At 37.9% G+C, this 13,155-nt stretch overlaps 1 long non-coding RNA gene across 1 annotated transcript in view; it reads left to right on the forward strand.

Annotated features, from left to right (window-relative positions):
- The window catches only part of LOC114617466, a 48,159-nt gene that overhangs the window by 28,418 nt on the left and 6,586 nt on the right, over positions 1-13,155 (forward strand). Inside the window, exon 2 of the long non-coding RNA XR_003710794.1 lies at positions 5,563-5,628. This is a non-coding gene — a long non-coding RNA (uncharacterized LOC114617466). The remainder of the gene's footprint in view (positions 1-5,562; positions 5,629-13,155) is intronic.

Here is a 13,155-nt window from a genome sequence, read left to right on the forward strand (position 1 = left end):
TATATGGAGAGAAAAATGTGTCAACTTAAAATTTAAAATTAAATAATAACATCAGATCCTTTGTGATTAAATTTCAGCTTTAACGTGTGCTCACTGTGGAACACCTAGTACCCTTTCTAACTAAGTCTTGGTTGTTTTACCCATAAAGAGTAAAAATAATAGGACTTTCAATAGGAGGTTCTCTAAGGCCCAGGCTCCAATGCAGGAAAGGAGGAAGGCCATGGGATACAAGAGTTGAATAGAATTTTAAGAGTCACAGACTGGTAAGACTCACTTGACTTACTTTGGGTGAAGGGTGGCACACAGACCACTATGAAAGTGGATGCCAAACAATACCTATCACATCCCAGCACATGCAGGACTCACACAGGCAGGCACAGGCACACAGAAAGAACAACACACCAGCCTCCTAGACATAGGTACATGGATCCACAGTGGACACACAGGAAGGCTCTCAAAGGCAAATACTGAGACCTTTGACTTCAAGGCCTATACAGATCCCCAACAAAAGTGGCATCCTTTTAAATAGCTAGATGATACATTATATCACTGTTTACTTTGGGGTTCCCTGAACAGACATGTCAGCCATTTTGTGATGACACTTTCCCTCTCCCCCTATTCCCAAAGTTCAGCATTGGCCATCTTGACCCATTCTGGAGAGCCATGTTAGCTCTGTGTTGGGTAAGCACAAACTGACCCTTATGACCCTCTGCACCCAACTGGGTCATTTGAGGATCAAATGAAACCATTTACATATCTGGAAGATAAGAATCCCCTAATACATCTTGACCATTGTAATGATACGGATTCGATTTAGGAGGGTTAATGCATGGTGAGTCGAGTCAGAATATTAGACCATCAGCTCCACTTGATGGGTAATAAAACAGCTAGCCAGCAAAGAATGTAAGACAAGCTACCCTGGCTATGCTAACGGGTCTTCCAGGAAGAGGAGCTAACGGCTAAAGCTGAACTTCTTATTGTCAAGGTTTTGTAGAGTTTTATTTTCTCAAATTGTTACATAATTTTCCACAGTTTGCAATTTACTATATTGAGAACGCCAATCTGTCAAGTGCTGACTATCCTCGATGCTTTAACGGTGAAATTAAATTAATTCCTGCAATAGTTCTAGAACAGCACGTGTACACCATCATTTTTCCCTCTTAGTTCTGAGATGCAGATTTATAACTATTGTATTTTGGTATTTTGTTGCCACTTACAAAAAAAAGGCCCAAGTTAGCTGCCAAAGAGTAATTTCTCCAGAGTCGATTAGTATGAATTCCTCTCTACTGGAACATTCTTCACTTTTAAGCACACATATGAAAACATCGTAATGATAGATAATATGAGGCTTGAATAATCCCCAATGTCATTAGGGCTGTTTTGATAAGTATATCCTACACTTGATAGAGCCCGCTCCACAGTTTGATTAAGGAAGCCTAATCTTATCTAATAGCATACTTGCTTCCAGATCTCTTCAGTTCGATGTCAGGTTTCACAAATGCCAGTACTCTGTCTGGGATTTGTAAATATCTTTAAGCTATTTAGAGAAGAGAATGACATTTTTCACAACTGTTCCCAATTTACATCCAAGCTAGATCATTTCTTTCAAAGTGACCTGATAATTGCTTGCACCTGATCATAAGCTGAGCCCTCAGCTGACCCTAGCATCGCAGGCTTCCCAGGGTGAGCTAACCGTAGCTCAATTAACACAGCCCACTCAGTCTCACCACTGATTCTCTGAGACACGAATGGGTACTGCACTACACTTTCATGAAGGCTACGGTAGCTACTGTATAAATTGTTTACTATTCTCGTTTAGCCTCTTGAAAGAATTGCTAGGAAAAGCTGAAAATGTAGTCAATTAATTTCTTCAAAATTTGGTAACAAAGATCTTTTTGTTTTAAAATTACTTAAAAGTATCTCATGGCTCAGCAGCTAGGAACCTTTGTGTGCAGGCCTGGGGACCAGTGTTCCAGGTCCTTGTACCCATTTTAAGCACAACCCTTCCCATGTGTGTCAAGCCAGCACTGAATGTTGGAGACATGAGCATTGCTGGACCTTGCTGCCCTTCATCTGAGCTAAAAAACATAATCAAGTTCATCAAAGACCCTTCCTCAGAGGAACAAGGTGGAGATGGATAGATTTCACACCAAAAGCCCTCACCAGGCTTCTGCTGTATGCAGGCACTCACTCTCCAACCTCAACTGCATATATACCACACACATATGCATCCATATGCCTCTCATATGCTCTCACTCCCAAAAGTGATTTATAAATTTAACCTAATTAGTAATCTAATTTTGTAATTATTCAGAAGCAAACAGAAAAATGTAAAAAAAAAAACAGAATAAAGAAGGAATTTTATTATAAATAAGACAATGTTATATTTTAAATTGTCATGACAACTTCCTACTTTCTTTCATTTAAACCAATGCATGTATATTATTCTACCATACATGGAGAGAAACAAAAAACAAGACAAATGTGTCTACCTGGAACAAACTTACATTCTTTCTTGCCAACACAGGCAGCTAATAAAATTTTAGTAATTTGAAAAAAAATTAAATAATTTAGTTTAAATGTTAACAAAACATGTGGCTTAGTTTATAAAACCCTACAACAGAAACCAACTATGTAGCTAATAGCAATGTCCAGAGAGAAAGCCGGATTCCCTGAGTATTTTCTCTCAGAAAACTGACAAGTAACTGTGTCTCACAATTTTATTTTAGCTTCTTTAGTTCCCATATCTTATCACTATCATCCAATCAGCAGCAGGAAACAGAATATAGAGAAAACACCATCCGGGGAGGTAGAGTGAATTATGGAAAACACTGGTTAACTGAATATTTGTTCCATGAAATATGATGTATGAAAAAACCAATTTTGAGTAGCATTTTTATAAAGTTGGAGTGAGGATTTAAACTATTCTAATAGAGCATGTACCATCCTTTGTTCTTTTGGCAGTAAAATGTTAGGACCATAAAAAGTTACTTCTGTGATTTACAAAGACATATCCTCCAGGGCCACTACTTGTTTGAGAAAGTGTTTAAATTATTATGGTCAGAATATAAACAGGTTTGCATCTTTCATTTGCTCCATTTGAAGTGTTTTATGCTCTGCTGCTTGACCAGATTTAGAGGACAGACAACAACATAAATCAGACTGATTTATTTAAACTAAATAAAGATTTTTAAACTGGTAGGATATTCCTGAAACTGCACATTTTCCTACCTTCTGATTTATTTGGCATTGGTTTTAAATAGGAAAAACAAAATACCCAAAAAATTCTAGCTGGCCAAGCAACAGAAAATATAGCATCTCAAATATTATTAGAAGCAATGCCTTGGGACTGGCCAAGCTATTTGGACACTATTTAACCTAGAGAAGCTGTTCTTTGTATGGCCTTATATTAGGATCTGGAGCCTAAAAAGCACCAGATCCAGATGTAGCTGACTAGCACAGGTGAGCCCAGGTCATTCAGAGCCTCTGACAGGGAGCCTAGCTAGCAAATAGTGTTTCCCAGGGAACTCTAATGTCCATCGAGGACAAGGCGCTCTAATACTGGAGGAGAAGTAAGAAAAACTCCAAGAAACCTGACTGTTTCAAAATTGTTGACATCTAACCAAAAGATATGAACAATTTTAAGTTCTAGTAGACACCTTTCCAAAAGTCAAAGAAATACATGAAATTAACAACAAATTGATGAAGTACAAGCATTCTTGCTAGAACATAATATAAAGCATTTAATAAGTAAGTTTACATCTTCTCTTTCCAAAACCTAGCAAGTGTTTCTTTGTTTCAGTATAAATCAGTTTAAAAGAGCCACGCATTAAGCATCAAGACCTTTGCACACGCCTAAGGAACACCATAGAGATGCTACAGTATTCTGTGTTCCCAGGTCAGGTGTCAGACCTTAGGAAAGCCTTCGCTGATATTGTCAAAGCTTACTGAATTAAGATAGTCTATGAACTAACAATGAAAATCTGAGGAAGGTACATGTTTTAAAGAACTAGAATTCATATGAATTAAGGATATGGAGCCTCTTCCTTTCTTCCTTTCCAATATATTATTATCTTACAAATAGACACATACTCTGTATAACTGTAATAGTTTACACAATGTACTGAAGAATAATATTGGTTATGTACTATTATTGCCTCTCTACACTCTGTTATCTTTGAAACAAAATAAAATGATGACTACAACAATAACAGTACAACAAAAGCCCTCTCTGTATCTTGATTCCCCAACCTCTAAATGGGGGCTGGTAAACAGTGTATACATCACAGAAATATGAGCGGGTGGATACATTTACCCATTTTATAAATGTTGGTTATTGCTGCCCAGTGGATGTTAGGTATCATTATGATTTTAATTAATACATGATTTTGTTAGTAATATTTTACCTTTTTATTTAATAATTTGATGTCATGTCATAATATCAACATAGAAAAATTTTATGTATTTCCTGCTAGTTTAGTGGCATTTGGGTTGATTGTAATCTCTAGTATTATAAAACTGCAGACAATAACACTACACCTATATTGCTTCATGAATCTGTATACTTAAAGACAAATTAGCACTCAGAAGTCTATTTATATTTTATATTTATATTTACTTATATTTTATTTTAAATTATTAAGGTAACATATAAGAGAAAAAATTAAAGGTATCAACTAATGTCTCTAATGTTTCCTCACTCTAAGTGGAAAGCACTAATATTTCAATGTCTCATAATAATTAACAAGTTAATTTCACTAATTTATCACATTAAAAAGTTTAATTATTTCCATAGATCATTTTGGATTCCTTTTCATTCCATTAGAAAAGAAAAGTAGTAGACCACTAGCATTATAATTTAATTTGTCCAACATGGTTATTTTGTAAAGAACTTGTATTACTAAAATAAACTCCTCTCAGAATTGGACCTTTGGATTGCTACAGCATGGATCACCACAGACTGCAATTATAAAAGACTGATAACAAAGTCCCTTTGTCCTTACTATAGTTAGACCCCTTCCCTCGGTCAGGGCACGAGCTGAGCCAAGGGAGTGTGCTGTGCAGGGTTTCCTTCTCATTAACAAGAACAAGAAAAGCAGGGCCTCAGAGAAACCTCCTGGCAAGCTTCTTGTAAGCATTCATGGTTAAGCAAATTGAATATAACATCCAGGAAGGCATATTTTTTAAAGATTATATTCTATATAGTTGAAGGATGAAGCTTTAGGTATTTGTTTTTTATTTATAATTGTGGCCCCCGAGGCTTTGAACACCTGCTTCTCTTCCTGGCTTTGTTACTCTCCATAAAGGAAGAGATTCCTGTTGGCAAGGAGTGAGAGGTTAAGTATCCAGAAATACTGCACTAAAACACGAAATTGTAAAGGAGGAAAATCAGCCATAAAATAGCTTTACTTGGGGAGTTATTGTTTAGGGCAAGTTTCATTGCAGACTCTGTCCAAATAGCATCTAGCAAGAAAAAGCAGAGACAAAAATTCAGCACTCTGAATGAAAGCTTTCTTTGCGAGTCAACCTTCCCTTTTGATTAACTTTTGCCTTATCCTGTAGGGTTTTCCCAAATAAGATGGATGAACATAAGGAGAAACAAGCAGACGGAGAGACATAATAGAACAGGTATGGGCCTGTGAGATTGGGACATGGGGCTAACGGTAAGACAAGGAGAGCACTGGAGAAAGACTAGCCAATGGTAGAATGCAGAGGCATTCTCATGAGGTGTACTACAGCAATGGTTCTCAACCTGTGGGACACAGCCCCCTCAGGGGCGTTGAATGACCTTTTCATAGGGATTGCCTAAAAACCATCATAAACAAACAGATATTTACATTATATGATTCATAAGAGTAGCAAATGTACAATTATCAAATAGCAACAAAAATAATTTTATGGTTAGGGGTCCCCACAATCCAAGGATCTGAATTTAAGGGTCACAGTTCTAGGAAGGTTGAGAACCATTGTACTAGACTCTCTGGCTACCCTAATAATGGTGTATCCTGTTCCACATGGTAAAACTAGATGACCAACTGGATACGTTAGAGTCTGTGGTGAGCTTAGTGATGGAATCACCCCATTACAGGTCTTTATTACAGGGATCTTCTGTGTCCACCTCTAGAGAGACATCATGGAGTAATATTTAAATACTTGAATAAAATATTATGTGCACATTGCTTTGTTTGTATTTGAGTATGGTTTCTTCTATACCAAATTTTTTTTTAAAAAAATGATTTTTGACTTGTGCTCTTCCTACATTCTACTATATCTGAATACCACATATGTAATTTCCAATTGTGAAGTTCAAAATTGCTATAAGAGAAAACTAACTTGAAACAATAAAAACAAGCCCATTGTTTTTGTGCTTTCCTATGTAAAACTCAGTACCCTAAATCAAGAAACAAGCAGAGAAAAGAAAGTGGGTTTTGTACTTTAAGATTAAAACCATGGTCAAATAGGAGCGAAACGAATTTCCTAAGTGTTTGACTCTAGGACATTTTCTCATAAGCAAATGTGGGATCTATGTGTTGATGCTCGTCTGCTGCACTATGCTAATCCCCACTGCTAGAGAACTCCACAATCTCCAAAGGTGATCTCCCAGAGCTACTTATCACAATAAACTATGTCATAGGATGATTAAGAGTGCATAATAAGCTATAAAGTTCACCCTAAGAGACAAGGAAAACTTAAAACTAGCCCTTAGTGGGGAACACAAAGGTGTAGATGCTGAAATGCATGTTTTGGTTTGAATTCAGGACTGCCCAATGAATCACTGTGGAAGAGAGAAAGATTCAAAGACTTATGAGCACCAACAGCAAAGGGCTTATCCTCCTATATATTTTTTTTTACTTTATAATTTTTTATTGGATATTCAAGCACACTCATCACTATCGTGGTAGCTCTGTGAAGGGAGTGAGAAGTAAGTAGGAAATGACAGGCAGAGAGAGAGAGAGAGAGAGAGAGAGAGAGAGAGAGAGAGGGAGAGGGAGAGGGAGTGGGAGAGGGAGAGGGAGAGGGAGAGGGAGAGGGAGAGGGAGAGAGGGAGAGAGAGAGAGAGGGAGGAGAGAGATCTCTGAAATGCGTGGGATGTGGACATGTCTGTCTTGCCGTTTTGGCACTGAGTTCTGGGTTCAGAGTTGGCGACTGAGCATGGAGCAGGTGACCAGCATCTGGCTCTTGTCATCTCTCAGTTTTAGAATCTGTTGCCAGTATCACTATTGTCTTTGCATTTTGAATGCTCAATTTCCGCATTCTGACAGATGGTTTCTAGAATATTTTCCAGCTGTAGGGGAGATACGGGGTGAGGGAATTCACCTTTATTGCCGTGTCCTGAAGTGGGCCTATCCCACTCTTCAAAAACTATGTTTACACAACAGTGTTTCCTCTTTTTTTGTAGATAAAGAGACTAAGGCTCTGAGCAAATGAAAAGCTTTCTTCAGACACCCCAAGGTGATAGGAGAGCTGAAAGTCAAATTTATGTCCTCTGCCTCAAAGTTGCCATTTAGAAGGCTGTTCGACTTTTTATTTTGACTGCCTCAAATTATCCATATAAGGCTGACTTGAATAATTTGCAGATTACTAGAATTTATTTTGAAAAATGTCAATTTCCCTTTCTATAACTCTCAATCATTCTATCTATATTCTGTTCTCCTGCAACTCATGTTTATTTAAATGTTTCTTCAAAATCATTTTTCTGTATCTGAAAAGCTGGAAGCATTATTTTAAGGATTCAAGAATTCCCTTAAATCAGGTGAATAAATGTGTTTATACTTGCTTGTTTAGAAACTCAGTATTATAAAAGAAAAACACTCTCAGGTTTCTGCAAATGAGAGTGGAATTTTGCAAATTTTCGTTAGTAATGCCAAACCAGCTTCTGCTTTGCAAGAGTGACAGCCATTGCAAGGAACACCTGTTATCTAGACAGTTCTCAGTCCCACCTGTAGGGATGTACCAGCAAACTGGCAGCTAATATAAAGAATTAAGACAGACAGAGAAATAAAGCCGATCATCCTCCAGACAGTGGCTGAACATGGTCCAGGAATGGAGTCCTGTGAGGAGTGCTTGTGAGAAAACTACAAGAAACCGAGACAAAAGTCTTGTGATCTCGGTTTCTTCAAAACCTCAGAAATGTTCCTGGATTATGTTTTTGTGCCCATCCCATTACAATTGCCTATTGTTATTTGTTTACATGCCTCTGTGGAAAAACCTGGTTTTGCTATGCGTGGCTTGATCACCATGTGGCTTGCCTGTCATATGTGGTTTGCTCTTGTGATTACACTCATATGACTCCCCTTGACCCTCAGAGGGTAATAGACTGATGCTCTGAATGAAACTGGCTATTTCAAGACACTTTAGTCTGTCTTATTTATTGGCTTCATTCTCTCTTGGGGGACAGGGAGTGACATGACAGCATGCAAGGTTCTAGTATGATTAGAACCGTGGGCAGGCTGAGAGCATAATGCTGAGTCTCCAGGACTACACCAACTGTTCTGCACAGCTATATAAACTTATAGCTATTGAAATTAGGTATAATTTAAAAATAGATCCCCTTCTTACACTAGTTCTACTCCAAGAGCTCAATACCGCAACCAGTAGTGGCTGCCCTACTGCACAGCCCTAATTTTAGAATTTTACTTTTTTATTTTTTTTTTAACCAGAATTTGAAGGTACTACCCCATGCTTCAGATACAACATGCTTCAGATACAGGATTTGGAGGAATATAGCTGGGATATAACTTCTGGAAGTCTTCTCCCTGAGGACTAGCTTTAATAGCATCTTAAGGGGCTATGCAAGTTTCCTAGGAAAAGAACACAGTAATTCGTCCTATCCAGTGGTAAGCCCTATGAGCCACTACAACAACTGGGTAAGAAAGGAAATCCCAGTGATGTCATAGTAGCACATTTATCTTGAAGAGAATCAACAGCCATCTAATTGTACTTTTAACCCATTCAGTGGGAAGGGAGAGGATCATGCCTGGCACTGTAAACCAGCTAGCCATGGCTGGAGCTATACTATACCCAGGGCTGAACCTACTTTTGCCATTTTCCTACTAATATAATCTCTAATTCTACTATAAATACCCTTATACCCACAGAAAGGTTTAGCTTTCATCAGTCATCAAAGATTTTTATTCTTTTTTTTTTTCAAAAAAGAAGAAGAAGGAGAAGGGGGAGGAGGAGGAGGGGGAGGAGGAGATTATTGCAAAGGTCCACCACTGGTCAAATTACAAGTAATAAATGGCTATGGGGTGACCAGACCCAGTTAATAATCTACAATGGAATCATATGTCTGAGGTTCAGAAAAAGTCATGGAAGAGGGAGTCTCAAGGTTTTAAGAGCCAGAGGACCAGGATGTTTGCTGTGAGTGTCTTCTGGACAGGGAAGCTGTCCCTGTGAAATCTCAGCAATATGGTAACCTAAACAAGACCAGCAAATGACACGAGTTGATTTGCCAATGTGAGTGGGAGAAATCTCACAGGGCTCCACCATTAAATGAAGAGCAACAGGCTCTCATTTGCTACCAAGAGGACAAATCAATTTTTCCAGGAATGAGCACCTTGGTGTTACCCAATCCCAAGTTGTCAGCCATAAACACATGCACAGGCGTGCGCGTGCACACACACACACACACACACACACACACATACACACAAGTGTCTTCTATTTGCCTGAAGCACTTGTCTCTGAGGCTTACCACCTCGATCTGCTAACCTAGGCCTGGAAGTTTCTAGCCTCCACACAATCTTATCTAGGCTTAGAATGTTTCCAGATTCTGAGACCTACTTCTGAATAAGCTCAGCCTTTCTAGCTCTTTCTGAACTCTTCCTGCTTGGTCAACTCAGCTGTTCTGGTTCAAAACTCTAAGCTGACTGATTCAATCTGGCTTCTCTCAGCTTCTCCTGAATTGCTCTGCTTAACCTCAAAGTAACTCTGGCAATATGTTTTTATTTTATGGCTTCTTTTTATTCTCTGACTCATTCTGTCTTTACTATTGCATAACTTGTTCTCTCTTCAACCTGACTCTGAAAAACTCTGCAAGTAAAACTGCCCCCTGCCTTTCTCTCTGCACTGCTCTCTCTTAAGTCACCAGTCTTTTCTATCTGTTCTCATGAGAGTTGGTCATATAGTATTCTGTCAAATCTTTCTCTGATTTGTCATTTTGTTTGCATAAAATTAGACATCACTTTCAAACATGGGTAGTTCCTTCTACAAACTAACTTTACCTTCTTTCCTTAGGATTTAAGGGTGTATACTAAGGACAGGTCTGTATTCCAGCCAGAGGGACTAAAGTATGTGCTAAAGGCTGACTTACACTACAACTAGAAATTGTTTCTTTAGCAAATAACACAATATCAGGGTTCACAGTATGATTAAATATCCTATAACATACACAACAACAACAGGGATCAAATATCCAGTAACACACGCAACAGCAACCCCATAAATAACTAAATAACTACATAACTAAAATAGAAGTCATGAATTTGAGAGGGAGTCAGGGAATAGGAGGATTTGGAAAGGTAAAGGGGTGGAAATGATCTGAATATAGTATCTCTGTGTGAATTCTCACGATAAATAAAAAATAAATACATTTTTTAAAAAGAGGTACCCAAGAAGGAACTCCAGAGTTTTCATTTTCAGAGGGTACTTGGAAAGAGCTGTAAATGTATAGATCTTCACAGACACAGTAACATTCTATCCATGTGTGGATCTGCTGCTAGAATTTTGATTCTGTTCTATCCCCTTATCATGTGCTAATCTTGCCTCTGTAGGGAGGGAATGAGATTCTGAGTAAATGTGTGTCCTTGACATGGACATAGCCATGTCACGGAACCCAGCACCTTAGTCACATGGTCATGCCAAAACCTCCCTTGGATGAGGTCCAGAGAGATGACAAGAGTTTCTCTGATCCTAGTGCAAATGTTGAGTGTGTGAGCAGAAAATGTCCACCATAGTTTTCTTCCCTCAAATGTTTACTACCTGAAGACTGTTCCCTCCAGAGACTACTCCTACCCAGACTACTGAAACCTGCCTCGTTGTACAACTATGTATAGTACCTCTGCCATATTGTTTATTTGTATGTAATAATCCTGTCTCCTTGTTTAGCTGTAACTAATAAACCTGCTTCTCTGTTCAATTAGGTATAATGAACACATTGAGCTGCTGGGGTACTGTGACATCTCTGTTGGAAAGCCAAGGTCACCCAACTCCATTTCTTTAGTGTTGGTCTTTTCTTCATTTCCTTATGGCCCCAGTTAGGTCAATCCTTGGGGTTGTGTAGTGTGTGGACCACACTCTCCCTTATTTCTTTTCTTTTCCTTCACCCTCCCTCCCTCCCTTCCTTTCTTCTTTCCTTCCTTCCACTTTCCTTCTTCCTTTTTTCTCAAGCTACATGTCCAGTCCTCTTTTAACTTCATATCACACTCATTTCTTCAATTTGGTTTTAAATTTGCAATCTTTTGGCATCTGCCTTGGGGGCAGGGATGGGGAGCCAGGATGATAGGTCTGTACCATCACTAGGCCTGGAAGGTTTTTATGAATATAGAATTAAGCTAGGTTTTAAAATTTGTTTAGCACTAGCCCCCAGTGATTTTCTTCATTATGGTTTCCTGGCTATTTTTATGTGTTTACTTTATACATGAACTATGAGTTGCCTAGCTTTAGAAAATTGATGCAGTTATAAAAATAATTTTACATATTTGCATTTGAAATATTTTTCCATATTCTAAAGTAAGATTTTTTTCAAAGAATTTTTGGATATAACACCAGTGTTACTTTAAAAACTTTTGTAAAATTAAATCACTAAATATACTTCCATTATGAAGTTAATATTTCAGTATCAAAATCATATAAATCACATTAATAATATTTATTCAAATAATTACAAATATAAAGGCATAAACTATTTTTAATTTTATGAATGAAAATTCTGTGATTGTGAAACCTTAAGATGTTTAGACTAAATTATCTAAAATAGTTGTGTGTGTGTGTGTGTGTGTGTGTGTGACAGTATGTACTTTGAAGTAACATGAGCCACATTTGTAGTCATACACAGTTCCACGAGGAGGGTATTTTTGGTTCCCATGGTGTTATATCAAGAAGAAGCAAGATGCACAATGCTTCCTACTAACTTTGCTTGAAAAGTTCATTGACCATAGGAATGGATGTTGTAGCCCAAAATGAACTACTAATAACATTGAGCTTCAGTACAGTCTCTCCACAGTTATTGTTCATCTAGGGATATATTCCCAGGACTATTAGTCCCTGTCAGCAGCTTCCTTCTTTGCTGTGCAAAGAATAAAATGTCAACTCTATCTCTGAGACCTGTGGTAACAAAATCAGCAAAGATGCTCACTAAAGCACTGATATCATGGAAATACTTCATCAATGATACCTAGAAATAACTCTAAAAGCTGGCTTGATGAATCTCTATAAATGCAGATGAAAAGACAATTTAATATTCTGAACATATCTCCTCTTTTTGTAGATCACTCTCTGTATTATTAGGTTGTAGTTACTCTAACTTAAAATGAGTTCCTAATTCTCTCTTGATCTCCAAGCAACATATTACTTTAGTTTAACAATGGTTACAATCAGGCATGGTAGCTCATGTCCATGATCACAACACTTAGGAGGCTGAGGCACATTGCTGTGCAATTGGGGCTAGCTTAGGCTACACAGTGAGTTCCAGCCTAGCCGAAGATAGAGTGTGACACAATATCACTAAATTACTTAGTCAGAAATGTAGTGCTGCCACCAAGATAGTGTTTGACCGAAACTCTGACCATTTAAGTAATTTTTATGTACAAAGAAGAGTTCACAGAGAATTTGGAAGAACAAAATCTTACAAAACATGTGTGGCTTTCATGCTGAGCACTTCCTATTTTCATTTAACTTTTTCTCATGGGACTCACTTACTTCTGCTTCTACTATTAGTGTTTAAAAGCACCAAGAAAACTTTCAAGAGAGCCATTTCTTATTTTGCACGAATGGGCTTGCGTATTGCTAGTCTCACTTCTAAGCTGTTAAGATTAACTCTGAGGGAAGCTTTACTACTGATGGTTTTGAGTCTAGGGAGAAGGTAGGGTTTGCTTTACTTCATAGAATTTTAGCTTAGAGATCCCCAGTGCATTTCAATCAGGGATTCCTCCA

The sequence above is a fragment of the Grammomys surdaster genome, unplaced genomic scaffold, assembly GCF_004785775.1.
Source record: "Grammomys surdaster isolate TR1022 unplaced genomic scaffold, NIH_TR_1.0 136, whole genome shotgun sequence".
Lineage (NCBI taxonomy): Eukaryota > Metazoa > Chordata > Mammalia > Rodentia > Muridae > Grammomys > Grammomys surdaster.